The sequence below is a fragment of the Oncorhynchus mykiss genome, chromosome 15 (genome assembly GCF_013265735.2).
Source record: "Oncorhynchus mykiss isolate Arlee chromosome 15, USDA_OmykA_1.1, whole genome shotgun sequence".
Classification (NCBI taxonomy): domain Eukaryota; kingdom Metazoa; phylum Chordata; class Actinopteri; order Salmoniformes; family Salmonidae; genus Oncorhynchus; species Oncorhynchus mykiss.
In genome coordinates, this window is record NC_048579.1 from 10659832 (window position 1) to 10677637 (window position 17806).

The 17806-nt window shown below is 44.4% G+C and overlaps 2 pseudogenes; both read right to left on the reverse strand.

Annotated features, from left to right (window-relative positions):
* Nucleotides 1-13118: 13118 nt before the first annotated feature.
* On the reverse strand, nucleotides 13119-13914 carry LOC118938941 (annotated as a pseudogene).
* Nucleotides 13915-13917: 3 nt separating this feature from the next.
* On the reverse strand, nucleotides 13918-14714 carry LOC118938942 (annotated as a pseudogene).
* Between the last annotated feature and the right edge of the window lie 3092 nt (nucleotides 14715-17806).

The following is a 17806-nucleotide window of genomic DNA, read 5'->3' on the forward strand; positions in this document are numbered from 1 at the left end:
CCGTTTTTCCTCCAAACATAACGATGGTCATTATGGCCAAACAGTTCTATTTTTGTTTCATCAGACCAGAGGAAATTTCTCAGAAAAGTACAATCTTTGTTCCCATGTGCAGTTGCAAACCAGAGTCTGGATTTTTTTATGGTGGTTTTGGAGCAATAGCTTCTTCTTTGCTGAGCGGCCTTTCAGGTTATGTCGATATAGTACTTGTTTTACTGTGAATATAGATACTTTTGTACCTGTTTCCTCCAGCATCTTCATAAGGTCCTTTGCTGTTCTGGAACTGATTTGCACCTCTCGCACCAAAGTACGTTCATCTCTAGGAGACAGAACGAGTCTCCTTCCTGAGCAGTCTGACTGCTGTGTGGTCCCATGGTGTTTATACTTGCATACTATTGTTTGTACAGATGAACGTGGTACCTTCAGGCGTTTGGAAATTGCTCCCAGGGATGAACCAGACTTTTGGAGGTCTACAGTTTTTTGTTCCTGAGGTCTTGGCTGATTTCCTTTGATTTCCCCATGATAAGCAAAGAGGCACTGAGTTTGAAGGTAGACCTTGAAATACATCCACAGGTACACCTCCAATTGACTCAAATGATGTCAATTAGCCTATCAGAAGCTTCTAAAACCATGACATAAATGTCTGAAATTTTCCAAGCTGTTTAAAGGCACAGTCAACTTAGTGTATTTAAAACTAATGACCCACTGGACTTGTGATACAGTGAAATAATCTGTCTGTAAACAATTGTTGAAAAAATTACTTGGCCAAAGCTATAGTTTGTTAACAAGAAATGTGTGGTGGTTGAAAAATGAGTTTTAATGATTCCAACCTAAGTCTATGTAAACTTCCGACTTTGTGTGTGCGATAAATCCTGCTTACTCCCTAGCAACAGATGTGGGATATACACACACAATCACCCAACCTATCAGTAATCAAGGCAAGACCCAAGTGGAGACTGTGTGAAGTAACAATGTTTATTGTAACGGGGCAGGCAAACGACAAGGCAGGCAGTGGTCGATAATCCAGAGTAGGAGTAGAGGTACAGGACGGCAGGCAGGCTCAGTGACAGGCAGAGTAGTCAGGCGGGGGGGTAACAGGTTCAAGACAGGCAAGGGTCAAAAACCAGGAGGATGAGAAAATGAGAGGCTGGTAAAGGTATACAAACACAGGTATAAAGAGGACCCCTGGAGGGGGTGGAGACGAGCACAAGACCAGGTGAAACAGATCAGGAAGTGACACAACCCCTTTCCCCCCACAAACAACCATACACTCAGATGCTCAACAGTTGTTCCATCACAGAGCCCAACTCAAGAAAGGCCTTGATTTGGCAAAAATGGGGAGATTTGATTAACCATTGTCACGTCCTAGGTGATGGAGATCAGATATACCCCCTTCCCCTGAAACACCCACACGCGGTGCCCCGTTGACCATATTCCCAAGTATCTCTGCAGTCAAACCTTTGATGATTTTTGTGCCACCGGGGCCACAATAATATGCCCCCTCAGAATGTTTGAGTGTGACCCCCCCCCCCCTCCCCATGCGTTACTGCAGCCAGTGTTGCCAGCACTGCCACGGCCTGGGTGGGGGCACCTCCCCCGGAATCCCCACCCGGCTAGGTACAAGTTCATCAAGGTTCCCATTAGCAGTTTTGAGAATTTCCTTGTATATTATGCTCACCCATTAGGGTGCTTTGGCTTTGTAGGACCAACCCTGCCAGGCAGGCTCAGAATCTTGAGGGGGCCATGCTGCTTTAGTAGGTCTCTGATCACATTCATCTTTCTGATTTGTCTGCTTATACTTACAGTAGGCACATAAAACAGATAAGGACTTCTCCTTAGTGTATGGGTCATTCAGGTGGGTGTCTAGGGTACTGTGTAGGGTTCGGGGACCATTCCATCATGAATAGGACAGTAAATCAATACATATTAATAATGTATTTTAAAATGTATATCCCATATCTGCACACAATTGAAGGCCCTCTCTCATAACCGCTGCTCACAAACACACATGAGCTCTGGGATTTACAACCATTATCCTTTCTCATTCACTTAACTTCAAACTTTTCCAAACACAAAAACACACACCCCACTTTCCATCACAATACTGTCTTATTACTGTCTTATATGCTGTCTTATTAACTGATGAAATACTATACATGGAAAGCCTAAAAACACATACTTTTTCAACATTCCCTATTTAGAATGGAATAGTGTAGTTGTAGTGTATTTCTTTAACAATGATTGTATTTTATTGCTTTTCTATATATATTTTTATTACAATCCTACCATGTCCAGTATTGTGTGTTCTGTTACATGACGCCTCTGGGAACTATCAATATACAGTTTATCGACTGCGAGAGCTACACGTTTCCCTTTCAATCTATTTTCCTTGAAGACTGGATTTAGGACTTTGAGCCGTTCTGCAATTACCTTCCGGAACTGATCATTCATGTCTTGTTTTCACGTTTTTTTACCCAGGCTATTAACTGTTATTAACTGATCATTCATATCTTGTTTTCGTGTTTTTTACCCAGGCTATTAACCGTTATTAACTGATCATTCATGTCTTGTTTTCGTGTTTTTTACCCAGGCTATTAACCGTTATTAAGAAAGCAAATTTGGCAATGACTGGGCTTTCATATCTCTGCCCTCTCTGTCCGAAACGCAGTGTCAACCAATGAGCCAAATATGCGTGAGGGAGGGCCGAGCTAATTCACTTAGTCACACACTTAGCAGCTGAGGAGAGAGAGGAAGGACAGCTGTGAAAACAGCTGGAAAATGAGTCGGAAGCACAGATGGATGCATTTTAATAATGTAGACAATGTTAGAGCACAGTGTAGAATTTGCCAAAACAAAATCTCATATAAAGTCGGTTCTACGGACAACTTACACTGGCATATGCGAACTGTGCACCCAACTGTGAAGCTATCTGTAGCGGAGCTTCGAGAAACTAGCGGGCGTGCTAGTGATAGTGGTGGAGCCAGCACTTCCACACGTGGAGATGTATCCTCAGTCATGTAGGCCTACTCCGCGACCCACAGCAACGCAGTCTTCTATGGACCAGTTTATGCCAAACGTCTGTCTGTAGCAAAACAAGGCCAAATTGATATTGCATTGGCTAAAATGATTGCCACCGATTTCCAGCCATTTTCGATCATGGGGGACCGAGGTTTCAGAAATTATAGCAATAGTCTAAATCCAATGTACACAATTCCAAGCAGGAAAACACTTTCAAAATCACTTATTCCACAACAGACAGGCTTCAGTCATTTAGTCATTTTAGTCATTTAATTAGAATTGTTTTGACACCAATCATAGTCAAACTATCGCTAAACTGTTTGACTTGAAAAAAATACAAAACATATATTTTTTTAAAGAGCCGCTTGGGAGCCAAAAGAGCCGTCTCTTTTTGGTGAGCTGAGCCAAATCCCAGTTTCATCCTAACAAGAAATCTAAATAAGAATGGTCGCATATGTGGGAGGGCAGCAACAAAATGTCTAAAATAAGAAATAACTAAATAGGTTCTTAAATATTGGGAATGATGATAAAGTTGGAGGAGTCATGTTAAAATTGCCGACAGTTTGTCATTATATACATGATTTGTATGAATTAATATTATAAATTGGTATATCAATGTTGTATCAATACACATGATTGCTATTACTTACATTTAATAAATAACACATTTACCCTGTTTTCGTTAATCCCAAGACAATAACTTCAAACTTGGCCCATATATTTTCATATTCCTTTGACTTTACATTGGTAATAGTTTTACTAAAATTTGACAGTGTTCATTGACAGTTTGAGCCATTCTGCAAATGAGGGTGGCTGCTCCTCCTCCCAACACCTTAAAATGATCCTTTTAGCAATTAGAGTTAGTGACCTGAGCATGGAAGCATGTGATTTCTCTACTGGGAGGTTCATTCCCAACAAGATAAAGACTGCATTTTTGTGTACTCTATTTTCTATTGCTCCTTGAAATAGAGAAATATTATTTTCCAATATGCCTCCAATTAATGACAGTGTGGTGAAGAAGGCTCCACAGCACCTCTTCAATCTGAGGAGGGTGAAGAAATTTGGCTTGGCCCCTAAGACCACTTAAACGTCATCCAGAAGGCAAGGTCAGTACAGCTGCATCAAAGCTGGGACCAAGAAGCTGTTTTTCAGGCTATATCTCAAGGCCATCAGACTCTTTAAATAGCCATCACTTGCCGGCCTCCACCCAGTACCCTGTCCTGAACTTAGTCACTGTCACTAGCCGGCTACCACCTGGTTACTCAACCCTACACCTTAGAGGCTGCTGCCCTATGTACATAGACATGGAACACTTTAATAATGAAACATTGGTCACTTTAATCATGTGTACATACTGTTTCACCCATTTCATATGCATATACTGCATTCTAGTCAAGGACATCCTATTCAACTATTGCTTTACATACACTATTCTATCCTACGTACGCTACAGATATGCTATATATTCTGTCCATAATGTCTATAATGTCTATACATCCCATCACATACAGTATATATTTATACTTCGGACACTGACATTGCTCATCCTAATATTTCAATATCTCTTAATTCCATTCTTTAACTTTTAGATTTGTGTGTATTTTTAGATATTACTGCACTGTTGGAGCTGGGAACACAAGCATTTCGCTTCAACTGCAATAACATCTGCTAAATATGTGCACGTGACCAATGAGATTTGATTTGAAGTGTAACCAGTTTTGGATGAATTATGACCTATTTTGCCTGTACCTTTTTATAATAATACAAATAAATGAATAGAACAGGCTTATATATTGTTTTGGACTGTTTAAAACTTGACTGTTATTTTTGCAAACACAATTATTTTGGATGTAGCAGTCAGGCTAGCTAGCATACTAGCTAACAATCATAATGGCAAAGACAGTACAGTATGAAGAACTGCTTCTCCAATAGAAATCCCCGATCACAGTTTTAGGTGATGTCATGGCAACCTTGGCTAGCTAAGTTCAGGTGCAGAAACGGGTCCTCGGGTCTAACGGTTGTCTCACGCCAAACTGCGCATGTGCAGGCCGTCAAAATCAAAGGCATTCTGCCGACATAAAGTTGATTCTGATGAAAAAGTATAATTTTGTCACTCATGTTGTTGTAGTAGCCTAATAACATATTCAACTTCTTATTGAGACATCGGTTCCCAGACTTATTGCGATGTTGCGCCTCTAGGTTTAGAATCTAGATAATGGGTTTGGTTGGCAAGCTAACTAAGCTAGCTACTGTCGTCAGCCAGATTAGCATCTGAATTTGAATTAGTGTAATGCAGTTGTGTGGAGACAATGGTATGAACATACACTGAGTGTACAAAATATTAGGAACACTCTACTAATATTGAGTTGAACCCTTTTTTAAATCTCAGAACAGCTTCAATTCGTCGGGCCATGGACTCAAGGTGTTGAAGGCGTTCCACAGGGACGCTGGCCCATGTTGACTCCAATGCTTCCCACATCTGTGTCAAGTTGGCTAGATGTCCTTTGGGCGGTGGACCATTCCTGATGGGGAAACTGTTGATCGTGAAAAACCCAGCAGCATTGTAGTTCTTGACACACTCAAACCGGTGCGCCTGGCACCTATTACTGTAACCCTTTCAAAGGCACTTAAATATTTTGTCTTGCCCATTCACCCTCTGAATGGCACACATATACAATCCATGTCTCAAGGCTTAAAAATCCTTCAGTAACCGGTCTCCTCCCCTTCATCTACACTGATTGAAGTGGATTTAACAAGTGACATCAATAGATGGGTTTGCTGACGACATCACCAAAACATTACTCGTGCTTCATTGGGGCAGAAGTCCGTGTGTTGTTGTGATTCTGGATGGCCAGATGGCTAATAACAATTACAAAGGAACTGCCATGGTGAGGAAACGTAAGGGGTTTGTTTCAGCTAGTTCTATCTTGTTCTTGATTTTGAGGTGTTTTGACTGATTTCATGTCAATGATAATATGGCTAAAATTTGCTAGCTAGCTAACCAACAACTGTAATTATGTATTTGAGAGACAAGTGCTCATTGTGCAAATGTATTTATGTTTTCAATAAACATTGGAGACAAAATATATGTTGTCAACATTCTAAGCCAACCCTGTCTTTCTTGCCCCATAGTTGGGCACGTGTAGGTTTTGTTGATAAACAACCAACCAGTCTATCATAGCTTTCACCTGGATTCACCAGGTCATGGAAAAATAATTGGTGTTCCTAATGTTTTGTACACTCAGTTTTGTAATCCCGGTGCTTGCTTAGCAAGTACCACTAGTTTTTAATAGCAATAAGGCACCTCTGTGGTTTGTGGTATATGACCAACATACCACATTGTGCCTAAGAACAGCCCTTAGCCGTTGTTTATTGGCCATTTACCACAGCCCCTCATGCTTTATTGCGTAATTACGTGGTGGAATTTTTATTACTTGACCTCAGAATGCAATTAGCTGCTGTATGACGTGAACTCTGTGGTGATATTGTATTAAGCCTGTGTTCCACACGCTTCAAAACTAGTTTAGTGTCATTTTCAAAGACTGAGCTCGGGGATGATTTTTATTGCTGTATCATAGCCTACTGATTCAGTATTTCTATCAAAATGCACACACTAATTATACATTTATTCAATGCGATGCTTAGAGTATTCATTATTATGTATAGCCTATTGAAGGCAATTAGCTATGTTTGTATGATTTGTTGATCAGAAGTAACACAGGGTAAATTGGCTCATCAGGCTAGGTTCACCAAGTGTCCAGTAGCTACTCCAGGAATCCACTGAGGTGAACCGTCCTGGCTACACAACTCATGAAGCCAATGCAGTAAATGACACTAATCTGATCTTGTCAATTTATTTTAAATCTGTATCAGCAAGTATGCCCCAGAAAACAACATATTAACGAAAACATTAATATGTATAATTGATTGTTGCAAAATGTGTCGGTTACACATTAATTTGTCAACTAATGTTGCTAGTGGTTAGTGGACATTTGGATTGCTAGCTCACTACAGTATTTGTTGTGACAGTGGCAGACATTTTGTGTGTAGCCTATACTGCATGTCTATAGCTAAGAGGCTATATTATGTTCTAAACTCGTTGTGAATTTCATGACCAAATGTAGCTTCATATAAGCCATAAGAGCTATTTTGGAGTTTGTAGCTACGTTTAGCTAATCATTTTGCTAGCCCAATAATATCTAGCGTTACGTCACTACAGGCCGCGCCCACTAGCATTACGTCACTGCAGGCCGCGCCCACTAGCATTACGACACTGCAGGCCGCGCCCACTAGCATTACGTCACTGTAGGCCGCGCCCACTAGCATTACGTCACTGCATGCACACTAGCATTACCTCACTACAGGCCGCGCCCACTAGCATTACGTCACTACAGGCCGCGCCCACTAGCATTACGTCACTACAGGCCACGCCCACTAGCATTACGTCACTGCATGCGCACTAGCTAGCCCAGCTAGCAATGAGGAATAGTTTCAGAAACGGAACTGATTGAATCGGCCCGGTGTCGGACTCGGACAGGAATCACATTGAATGACTCCAGAATAGGCCCAAGTACATCGGTCCATTTCCATCGACCGGAATTCAGCCGACTTTGCCGACATCTTACAAGAATCCCCCCAAAAGTGTCCCGATGCTAATTTAAATAAATGTATACAAAACGACCTGATTTAGTCATTTTAAATATTACTATTCTACATTTTATACATACAAATTATACGCATCCACAAAAATGTTTTTGTGTCAGAGGAAACACCATACACCTGGTGACCGTGGCAGTGTGCATGTGCCTGGTCCGCCACAGGAGTCGCTACAGCGCGGTGGGACAAGGACATCCCGGCAGGCCAAACCCTCCCCTAACTCGGACAACGCTGGTCCAATTGTGCGTCGCCTCATGGGACTCCCGGTCACGGCCGGCACTGGTCTCGAACCAGCATCTGTAGAAATGCATTTGCGATACAGTGTCTTAAACCGCTGCGCCACTCGGGAGGCTCTATCCACAAAGTTTTTAATGCTTATCAATTTGCACAAAGTATCAGAATACTAAAATACTACACAGAACTCAAAGAATTTCTTTAAAATGTTAATTGTTTTTTTGATCACAAACAATGAGGAAAATATAGAAAGATAAATAGGGAAATGTTAATGATCTAAAGCAGCCCGTGTAATCATCTGCCAGAGAGTAGCCAAAATCAGCCCGAGCGCCAAGTAATACATTTGGGCCAGATAACTCTCACCGGATTCGGCCCGAGGTCAATTCCCGCATCCTAGCCATAAGTAATACTGCCGAAGGCGGCCCAGACTCGGGCCACATCACGTTGGCCGAAGTCTGACTCTCAGCCGAGTACCATTTCCTCTTGATTCGGCCCATACCTGATACAAACTCAGGACCTCGGCCTTGCTAGTACACGTGACCGCCCTCCTGAGGCATCTTACCAGTCGGTGCCACGCAAAAAGCAAGCTGTTCGCTGTTGCAAGTGGGGACACTTCAGGCTGAGGAGTGTGCTAAACTAGCTAGCTAGTACACCACTATATAGCTAGCAACACAACACTGTGCCTCACACGCCACACACCCTAGTCTGCCGGCCACAGATATCCCCTACTCAGCTAGCCTACTTATCTGTATTCCAGTCTGTCTATGTAGCCAGTTGGCACTTTGCTATGTTAAATGTGTTATTTGTTCTAATGAATATCTCCAATTCATGAATCTTGAATGTCAAAACTTAATCTGATAAAGAACTGAAATGGCAGTTACCCACTCAATTCAACATGTATTTTTCCCTCACTAAAGTGGTTTGTCTTTATGGCTAGCTAGCCCACTATAATATCAACAACAACAACAAGCTGCGCGCACTACAGTCCGTGCCCAGTGCCATTGAGGATACTTCTAACAGTCAGACATGTGTTGACTCATACTGCAGTTTTTTTTCTTCTCCTTTCCATGGGAGAGCTGGATGAATGCCACACACCACTAACTCAAGCTGAAGTGAAAGAGGTGGCTGCTGCTGTGGTCTACAACGGTCTCCGCCATGACAAGAAAAGACCCGCACTGCTGTGAGGGATCCTGCCCAACCTAAATGCTTCTAAAGGCATAATTACACAAGAGGTTGTCTGTTTTGACAGATGTTTATCAAACGGGAATATTAACCCTAATGGGATAGACTTAAAAAGTGAATCAAATGTGTTTGATTTAAACTGTTTTATCATAAACTAATGATTCATTACATGTTGGTTACATATTTTGTTTCCTAATATGATTTAAAAAATCCTGACTGCTGTCTCCAGGCCAGTCTTGTTTGGCAAATGCATTGCCAATACCGCTCCAAATACAATACATTTCCATGCTGTTATATCACGTTTTTATTTTAACTATTTTTTAAAAATATAACCTTCATTTAACTAGGCAAGTCATTATGTATCTCATTCATCATTAACATAAACGTCTGTGTGTGCTACGTTGTAATATGTTTTCCTGTTACAAAGTGTTACAATTTTTTTTTCTTTGATTTTGGTCTAGGTGCCAGTTCCATAAGATGTGCACTCTGCAGGGTTTTCTATCGATATAATATTACTTGTTGATGAAAAGAAAATCATATCATGTAATATAAACACACACACATATATATATATATATATATATATATATAGTTGTAGAGGGATGTGCTGATGACCTATGTGATCTATGCCAAGTGTGTTGATGATCAATGCCAATGCCACCCCAGGTTTAAACAAGAGCATGGGGAGCTCTGCCTAGTGATACAACACAATACAGATTATTAGAAGAGATTGGGGAGCTCTGCCTAGTGATACAACACAATACAGATTATTAGAAGAGATTGGGGAGCTCTGCCTAGTGATACAACACAATACAGATTATTAGAAGAGATTGGGGAGCTCTGTCTAGTATTACAGCACAATACAAATTACTAGAAGAGATTGGGGAGCTCTGTCTAGTATTACAGCACAATACAGATTATTAGAAGAGATTGGGGAGCTCTGCCTAGTATTACAGCACAATACAGATTATTAGAAGAGATTGGGGAGCTCTGCCTAGTATTACAGCACAATACAGATTATTAGAAGAGATTGGGGAGCTCTGCCTAGTATTACAGCACAATACAGATTATTAGAAGGGGCTTCAGTTGGGTAGGGCAGCTAGCTCAAGACCAAAAATGTAAAAGTAGGCTATAAAAAATGGACAAAACTCATTCCAATCCCGATTAAAATACAACGGCTCTTTAGTGTAAAGGACCATGCGGAGCATCGCTCAGAGAGGCTGCCAGCCTGTTCTCTTTGTCAGTCAGACGTTTAGGCAGTGCGTGTTGCTTTGAATTGATGTTGACATTTGAACTCGGCCTTGTAAGCCTCACTGCCAGCTATTTTATGCTCTGGTTACTTTAACATTGATGTCGGCATAAGCGACTAGGAGAAAATAAACTTCACCTAAAGTAAATTGAATTAAATCTGCGCATCAAATAGCTGATTGTTGAGTTGCAGCGGTCAGTGAAAAACACTTAAATAGGTATTTTGCATTACTTCAAACCACAATCTTTGGAAAAACATAGTTCAGAAAGCAAATGGCTAATGCTGAATAGAGAAGACAAAGAAAATACTAATATGTTTCTAGTTATCGAAATGCTCAACTCCCAATTAAGCGAACAGTAGACTATTTTATTGGTAACAGAAGAAATCATCGGTCAAATCCCTGGTGAGTGCACACAAATTCAATATCTTTATCTTTGGATCAGTTCCACTAACCTCGTTTCCATCGACAGTTTTTGAGTAAAGTCATACCATATTTAAAAAAATATTAAAAAATAAAGACTGCTGTGATGGAAACAGGAAGTTATGGTATAATTTTTTTTTTTTGTTCAAATCAAATTAATTTGTTCAATTCAAGTCAAATGTTATTGATCACATACACATATTTAGCAGATGTTATTGTGCGTGTAGCGAATGTTTGTGTTCCTTGCTCCAACAGTGCAGTAGTGGGGTAGTGGGGGGTAGCTAGCCCCCTGGGGTAAGTGATGCTTACCTTCATGTTGATGATTACCTGACACATAAGAAAAGTCACAACCAGGCTGATGGAAACTGGTATAATTTTAAATGCCAACAGACACGTTGTTTGTTCAACATGGTGAGATCTTTTTGTGTTTGTTAAAATTAATTTTGTGCGAAATGGCTGTGGAAACATGCAGAAGAGCCAAGGGATGAGAGACGATAATGGAGGGGTGGTGGTACTTGTGGCAATATTTAGAGAATAAATTGGCAATATAATAAAGACACCATTTTGTTTTTATTTACTTTTCTGCTCTTTTGCACATCATCATCTGCTCATCTATCACTCCAGTGTTAATCTGCTAAACTGTAATTACTTTGCTACTATGGCCTATTTATTGCCTTACCTCCTTACTCCAGTTGCACACACTGTATAGAGACTTTCTATGTTTCTATTGTACACTTGTTTATCCCATATCCCATTTATTCCATGTGTAACTCTGTGTTGTTGTTTATGTGTAACTCTGTGTTATTGACTGTACGCTTGTTTATTCCATGTGTAACTCTGTGTTGTTGTTTGTGTCGCACTGCTTTGCTTTATCTTGGCCAGGTCGCAGTTGTAAATGAGAACTTGTTCTCAACTGGCCTACCTGGTTAAATAAAGGTGAAATAAAAATATAATTTAAAAAAATTATACAAAATAACACCTCACCATCAAAGGTCACACAAGCTGAGCCCCGCACACTTTTACATCACAGGGAATCCTACTGCATATGACACATACTGGTCCACTATAGACCTTAACTGTGAGGTACCTCAGAGGAACCTGTGAGGAAGAACAAGTACTGTACAACACAAAGAAGGCAGCTAGACAGGCTGGGAGGTTTCACCACCTGCTGGCCAGCACAAGTACTGCAAGGTGGCCCAGATACTTGGAACATGCAGGTAAACCTTAAACATCAAGTCACACTGCCCAATGATGTGAGAGCATTAAGGTATCAGGCATAGAATAAGAATGACTGCAATACATTCCCTTTCAATGGTCTATGATTCAGATTTTATGGGATTGCGCACGTGCTGGAAACACTTCCAGTTCAGAGGTCGGAGCAGCTGATTGGTCAGCCCTTTATTTGGCAACCAACGGTGACCTCAGACTGATCCCAATTCACACTCTATTCCCCAGCCTGCACACTACTTTAACCCCTAAACCCTATGTGGCTCTGGTAGTGCACTATATGGGGTGTATTGGGTAGGGTGTATAGGGAGACACTATAGGGTGTATTTTGAGACACAACCCAGATCTAGTCACATTGAAGACAGCTGTAATCAGGTGCAGAAATCTGATTGGCTCACCTCGTTATGACTCGTTCTCCAACAGAGACCAAGGGTCAGGGGTTAAAGGTGCCTGAGCAGAATGTATTCACATTTTAGATCTTATCAAGGGCTACTTACAGTAGTGAATGGATCTTTTTATTTTATTTTTAATTTAAACTTTTTCTCATACTGGTTCCACGTGGGAATCAAACCCACAACCCTGGCGTTGCAAGCGCCATGCTCTACCCACTGAGCCACTCAGGACGTACCAAATGTCATGGAGCCAAAGATTAACGTTGACCAGACCAGATACCTACCAAACTTCAGGGTGTCATTCTCCAGGTGTTGTCACGTTGGCGTGTTGTTCGTTGCCTAGGAGACAGTTCTGAGACTCGCTGACAGGACTGGCCTGGGACGTCTTCAGTACTGGGAATAAAATAATATATTTACAAACATCTGATTGATTGTGCATTACTGAACATATTTAGATAATAATATTTGACTTTACACGAGATAAAACAGTTTTAATCTCTCACGTTTCAGTTTATTAATCTACATCTGATAACCGTTTGTTGGTACTGTCACATTGATTGACCTTCTGAATGACTGATCAGTTTTGATGAACCTTCTGTTCTGGGTCAATATTGACCAGCCCTGACCTTAATACACCACACAGCACACCATTCACAACACATCACACAGTACCACATCACATCCAACATCACACCACATCCCACACCACAGGACCACACCACATCCAACATCACACCACACCTTAGTACCACACCCCACAGTACGACACCACACCATTGTACCACACCACACAATACCACACCCCACAGTACCACACCCCACAGTACCACACCACATCCAACATCACACCACATCCCACACCACAGTACCACACCACATCCAACATCACACCACACCTTAGTACCACACCCCACAGTACCACACCCCACAGTACCACACCACATCCCACAGTACCACACCACATCCCACACCACATCCCACAGTACCACACCACATCCCACACCACACAGTACCACATCCCACAGTACCACACCACATCCCACAGTACCACACCACATCCCACAGTACCACACCACATCCCACACCACACAGTACCACATCCCACAGTACCACACCACATCCCACAGTACCACACCACATCCCACAGTACCACACCACATCCCACACCACACAGTACCACATCCCACAGTACCACACCACATCCCACACCACACAGTACCACATCCCACAGTACCACACCACACCACCACAGTACCACATCCCACAGTACCACATCCCACAGTACCACACCACATCTCACACCACACCACACAGTATCACATCCCACAGTACCACACCACACAGTACCACATCCCACAGTACCACACCACACCACCACAGTACCACACCATACAGTACCACATCCCACAGTACCACATCCCACAGTACCACACCACACAGTACCACACCACACAGTACCACACCACAGTACCACACCACACAGTACCACACCACAGTACTACACCACACAGCACCACACCACAGTACCACACCACACAGTATCACATCCCACAGTACCACACCACACAGTACCACATCCCACAGTACCACATCCCACAGTACCACATCCCACAGTACCACACCACACAGTACCACATCACACAGTACCACATCCCACAGTACCACATCCCACAGTACCACACCACACAGTACCACATCCCACAGTACCATACCACACAGTACCACATCCCACAGTACCATACCACACAGTACCACATCCCACAGTACCACACCACATCCAACATCCCACCACACCACAGTACCACACCACACAGTACCACATCACATCCAACATCACACCACATCCCACACCACACCACAGTACCACACCACACCACACAGTACCATACCACAGTACCACCCCACACCACAGTACCACAACACAGTACCACACCACACCACACAGTATCACACCATACCACACCACACCACATCCCACACCACACCACACAGTACCATACCACAGTACCAACCCACACCACATCCCACACCACACCACACAGTACCATACCACAGTACCACCCCACACCACATCCCACACCACACAGTACCATACCACAGTACCACCCCACACCACATCCCACACTGCACCACACAGTACCATACCACAGTACCACCCCACACCACATCCCACACCGCACCACACAGTACCATACCACAGTACCACCCCACACCACATCCCACACCACACAGTACCATACCACAGTACCACCCCACACCACATCCCACACTGCACCACACAGTACCATACCACAGTACCACCCCACACCACATCCCACACCACACCACACAGTACCATACCACAGTACCACCCCACACCACATCCCACACCGCACCACACAGTACCATACCACAGTACCACCCCACACCACAGTACCACAACACAGTACCACACCACACCACACAGTACCATACCACAGTGCCACCCCACACCACAGTACCACAACATGGTACCAGTGTACTGTGGGTTGGCGCCCTCCCCCCCTTGGGTTGTGCCGTGGTGGAGATCTTTGTGGGCTATACTCGGCCTTGTCTCAGGATGGTAAGTTCGTGGTTGAAGATATCCCTCTAGTGGTGTGGGGGCTGTGCTTTGGCAAAGTGGGTGGGGTTATATCCTTCCTGTTTGGCCCTGTCTGGGGGTATCATCGGATGGGGCCACAGTGTCTCCTGACCCCTCCTGTCTCAGTCTCCAGTATTTATGCTGCAGTAGTTTATGTCTCGGGGGCCTAGGGTCAGTCTGTTATATCTGGAGTGTTTCTCCTGTCCTATCCGGTGTCTTGTGTGAATTTAAGTGTGCTCTCTCTAATTCTCTCTTTCTTTCTCTCTTTCTTTCTCTCTCCCCAAGGACCATGCCTCAGGACTACCTGGCATGATGACTCCTTGCTGTCCCCAGTCCACCTGGCCGTGCTGCTGCTCCAGTTTCAACTGTTCTGCCTGCGGCAATGGAACCCTGACCTGTTCACCGGACGTGCTACCTGTCCCAGACCTATTATTTGACCATGCTGGTCATTTATGAACATTTTAACATCTTGGCCATGTTCTGTTATAATCTCCACCCGGCACAGCCAGAAGAGGACTGGCCACCCCTCATAGCCTGGTTCCTCTCTAGGTTTCTTCCTAGGTTTTGGCCTTTCTAGGGAGTTTTTCCTAGCCAATGTGCTTCAACACCTGCATTGCTTGCTGTTTGGGGTTTTAGGCTGGGTTTCTGTATAGCACTTTGAGATATCAGCTGATGTACGAAGGGCTATATAAATAAATTTGATTTGATTTTGATTTGATACCACACCCCACCAAATCCCACACCACACAATACCACACCACACCACACCACACCATACAGTACCACACCACACCACATCACACCACACAGTACCACACCACATCACACCACACCACACCACACCACACCATACAGTACCACACCACACCACATCACACCACACAGTACCACACCACACCACACCACACCATACAGTACCACACCATACAGTACCACACCACACCATACAGTACCACACCACACCACACCACACCATACAGTACCACACCATACCACATCACACCACACAGTACCACATCCCACAGTACCACATCCCACAGTATCACACCACACCAAATCCCACACCACACAGTACCACACCACACAGTACCACATCACACCACACCGGCAGAGAGAAGACACTCTGGTTTAGAGACTGGTTGTTACAAGTAGTGCACATCCATACATCTGATTCAGATTTCCTCCTTCCCACCACCTCACCCCCCCCCCCTCCCTCCAACCTGGTGAAGCTGGGTAGCTGCCAGAACTTCTTCCTGTGGAGCTTTGAATGCCTCTGAGGAAGGGGGAGAGAGGGGGAGGGGGAGAGAGGGGAGAGAGGGAGGAAGGAGGAGAGAGGGAGAGGGAGAGAGGGGGGAGAGAGAGGGGGAGGGGGAGAGAGAGGGAGGGGGAGAGAGAGTAAGGGGGAGAGGAGAGAGGGAGGGAGGGAGGGAGGGAGGGAGGGAGGGAGGGAGGGAGGGAGGGAGGGAGGGAGGGAGGGAGGGAGGGAGGGAGGGAAGGAGAGAGAGAGAGGAGAGAGAGAGAGAGAGAGAGAGAGAGAGGGAGGGTGGGTGGTAGGATAGGGGAGAGAGACGTAGGGTAGAGAGAGAGAGCGAGCGAATGAGAGGGGGAAAGGTTGGAATTTGTTAGATTACTTGTTAGATATTACTGCACGGTCGGAATTAGACGCACAATCATTTCGCTACACTCGCAATATCATCTGCTAATGTGTATGTGAGGGGGTGAAAGAGAGAAAGTGTGTTAACCCTGTCAGTCCCGAGACCCCTGCAAAAAAAGCGGATTTTTGTCTGCATGTCCAGCCCTTATATTTAGCCTCACAATTAAGTATTTTAAAGAAATTACCATTCGGACTCCACATTGGGGATCTGCCCTTGTCTCACAAACACCTCTCTATCTCAGCCCACATTAAACACCGTGTTTAAAAGGGGTTAGAAGTCCAAAACGCTTCACGGTGGGACTGTAGGTGAGGAGGACAGAGGAGAACAGAGGAGCAGGGAGGTGGCAAAGTCACGGGTGGTGAGATGCCACAGACAGGAGGGCATGGTAGAAATGAACAGAGAGGAAGGAGAGGGGGGCAGGAGGGCATGGTAGAAACAAACGGAGAGGAAGGAAGGGGGGTGGGACAGGAGGGCATGGTAGAAATGAACAGAGAGGAAGGAGAGGGGGGCAGGAGGGCATGGTAGAAATGAACAGAGAGGAAGGAGAGGGGGGCAGGAGGGCATGGTAGAAATGAACGGAGAGGAAGGAAGGGGGGTGGGACAGGAGGGCATGGTAGAAATGAACAGAGAGGAAGGAGAGGGGGGCAGGAGGGCATGGTAGAAACGAACGGAGAGGAAGGAAGGGGGGGGACAGGAGGGCATGGTTGACATGAACGGAGAAGAAGGAAGGGGGGGACAGGAGGGCATGGTAGAAACGAACGGAGAGGAAGGAAGGGGGGGACAGGAGGGCATGGTAGAAACGAACGGAGAGGAAGGAAGGGGGGTGGGACAGGAGGGCATGGTAGACATGAACGGAGAGGAAGGAAGGGGGGTGGGACAGGAGGGCATGGTAGAAATGAACAGAGAGGAAGGAGAGGGGGGCAGGAGGGCATGGTAGAAACGAACGGAGAGGAAGGAAGGGGGTGGGACAGGAGGGCATGGTAGAAATGAACAGAGAGGAAGGAGAGGGGGGCAGGAGGGCATGGTAGAAACGAACGGAGAGGAAGGAAGGGGGGGGACAGGAGGGCATGGTTGACATGAACGGAGAAGAAGGAAGGGGGGAAATGGTTGACATGAACGGAGAAGAAGGAAGGGGGGGGACAGGAGGGCATGGTTGACATGAACGGAGAGGAAGGA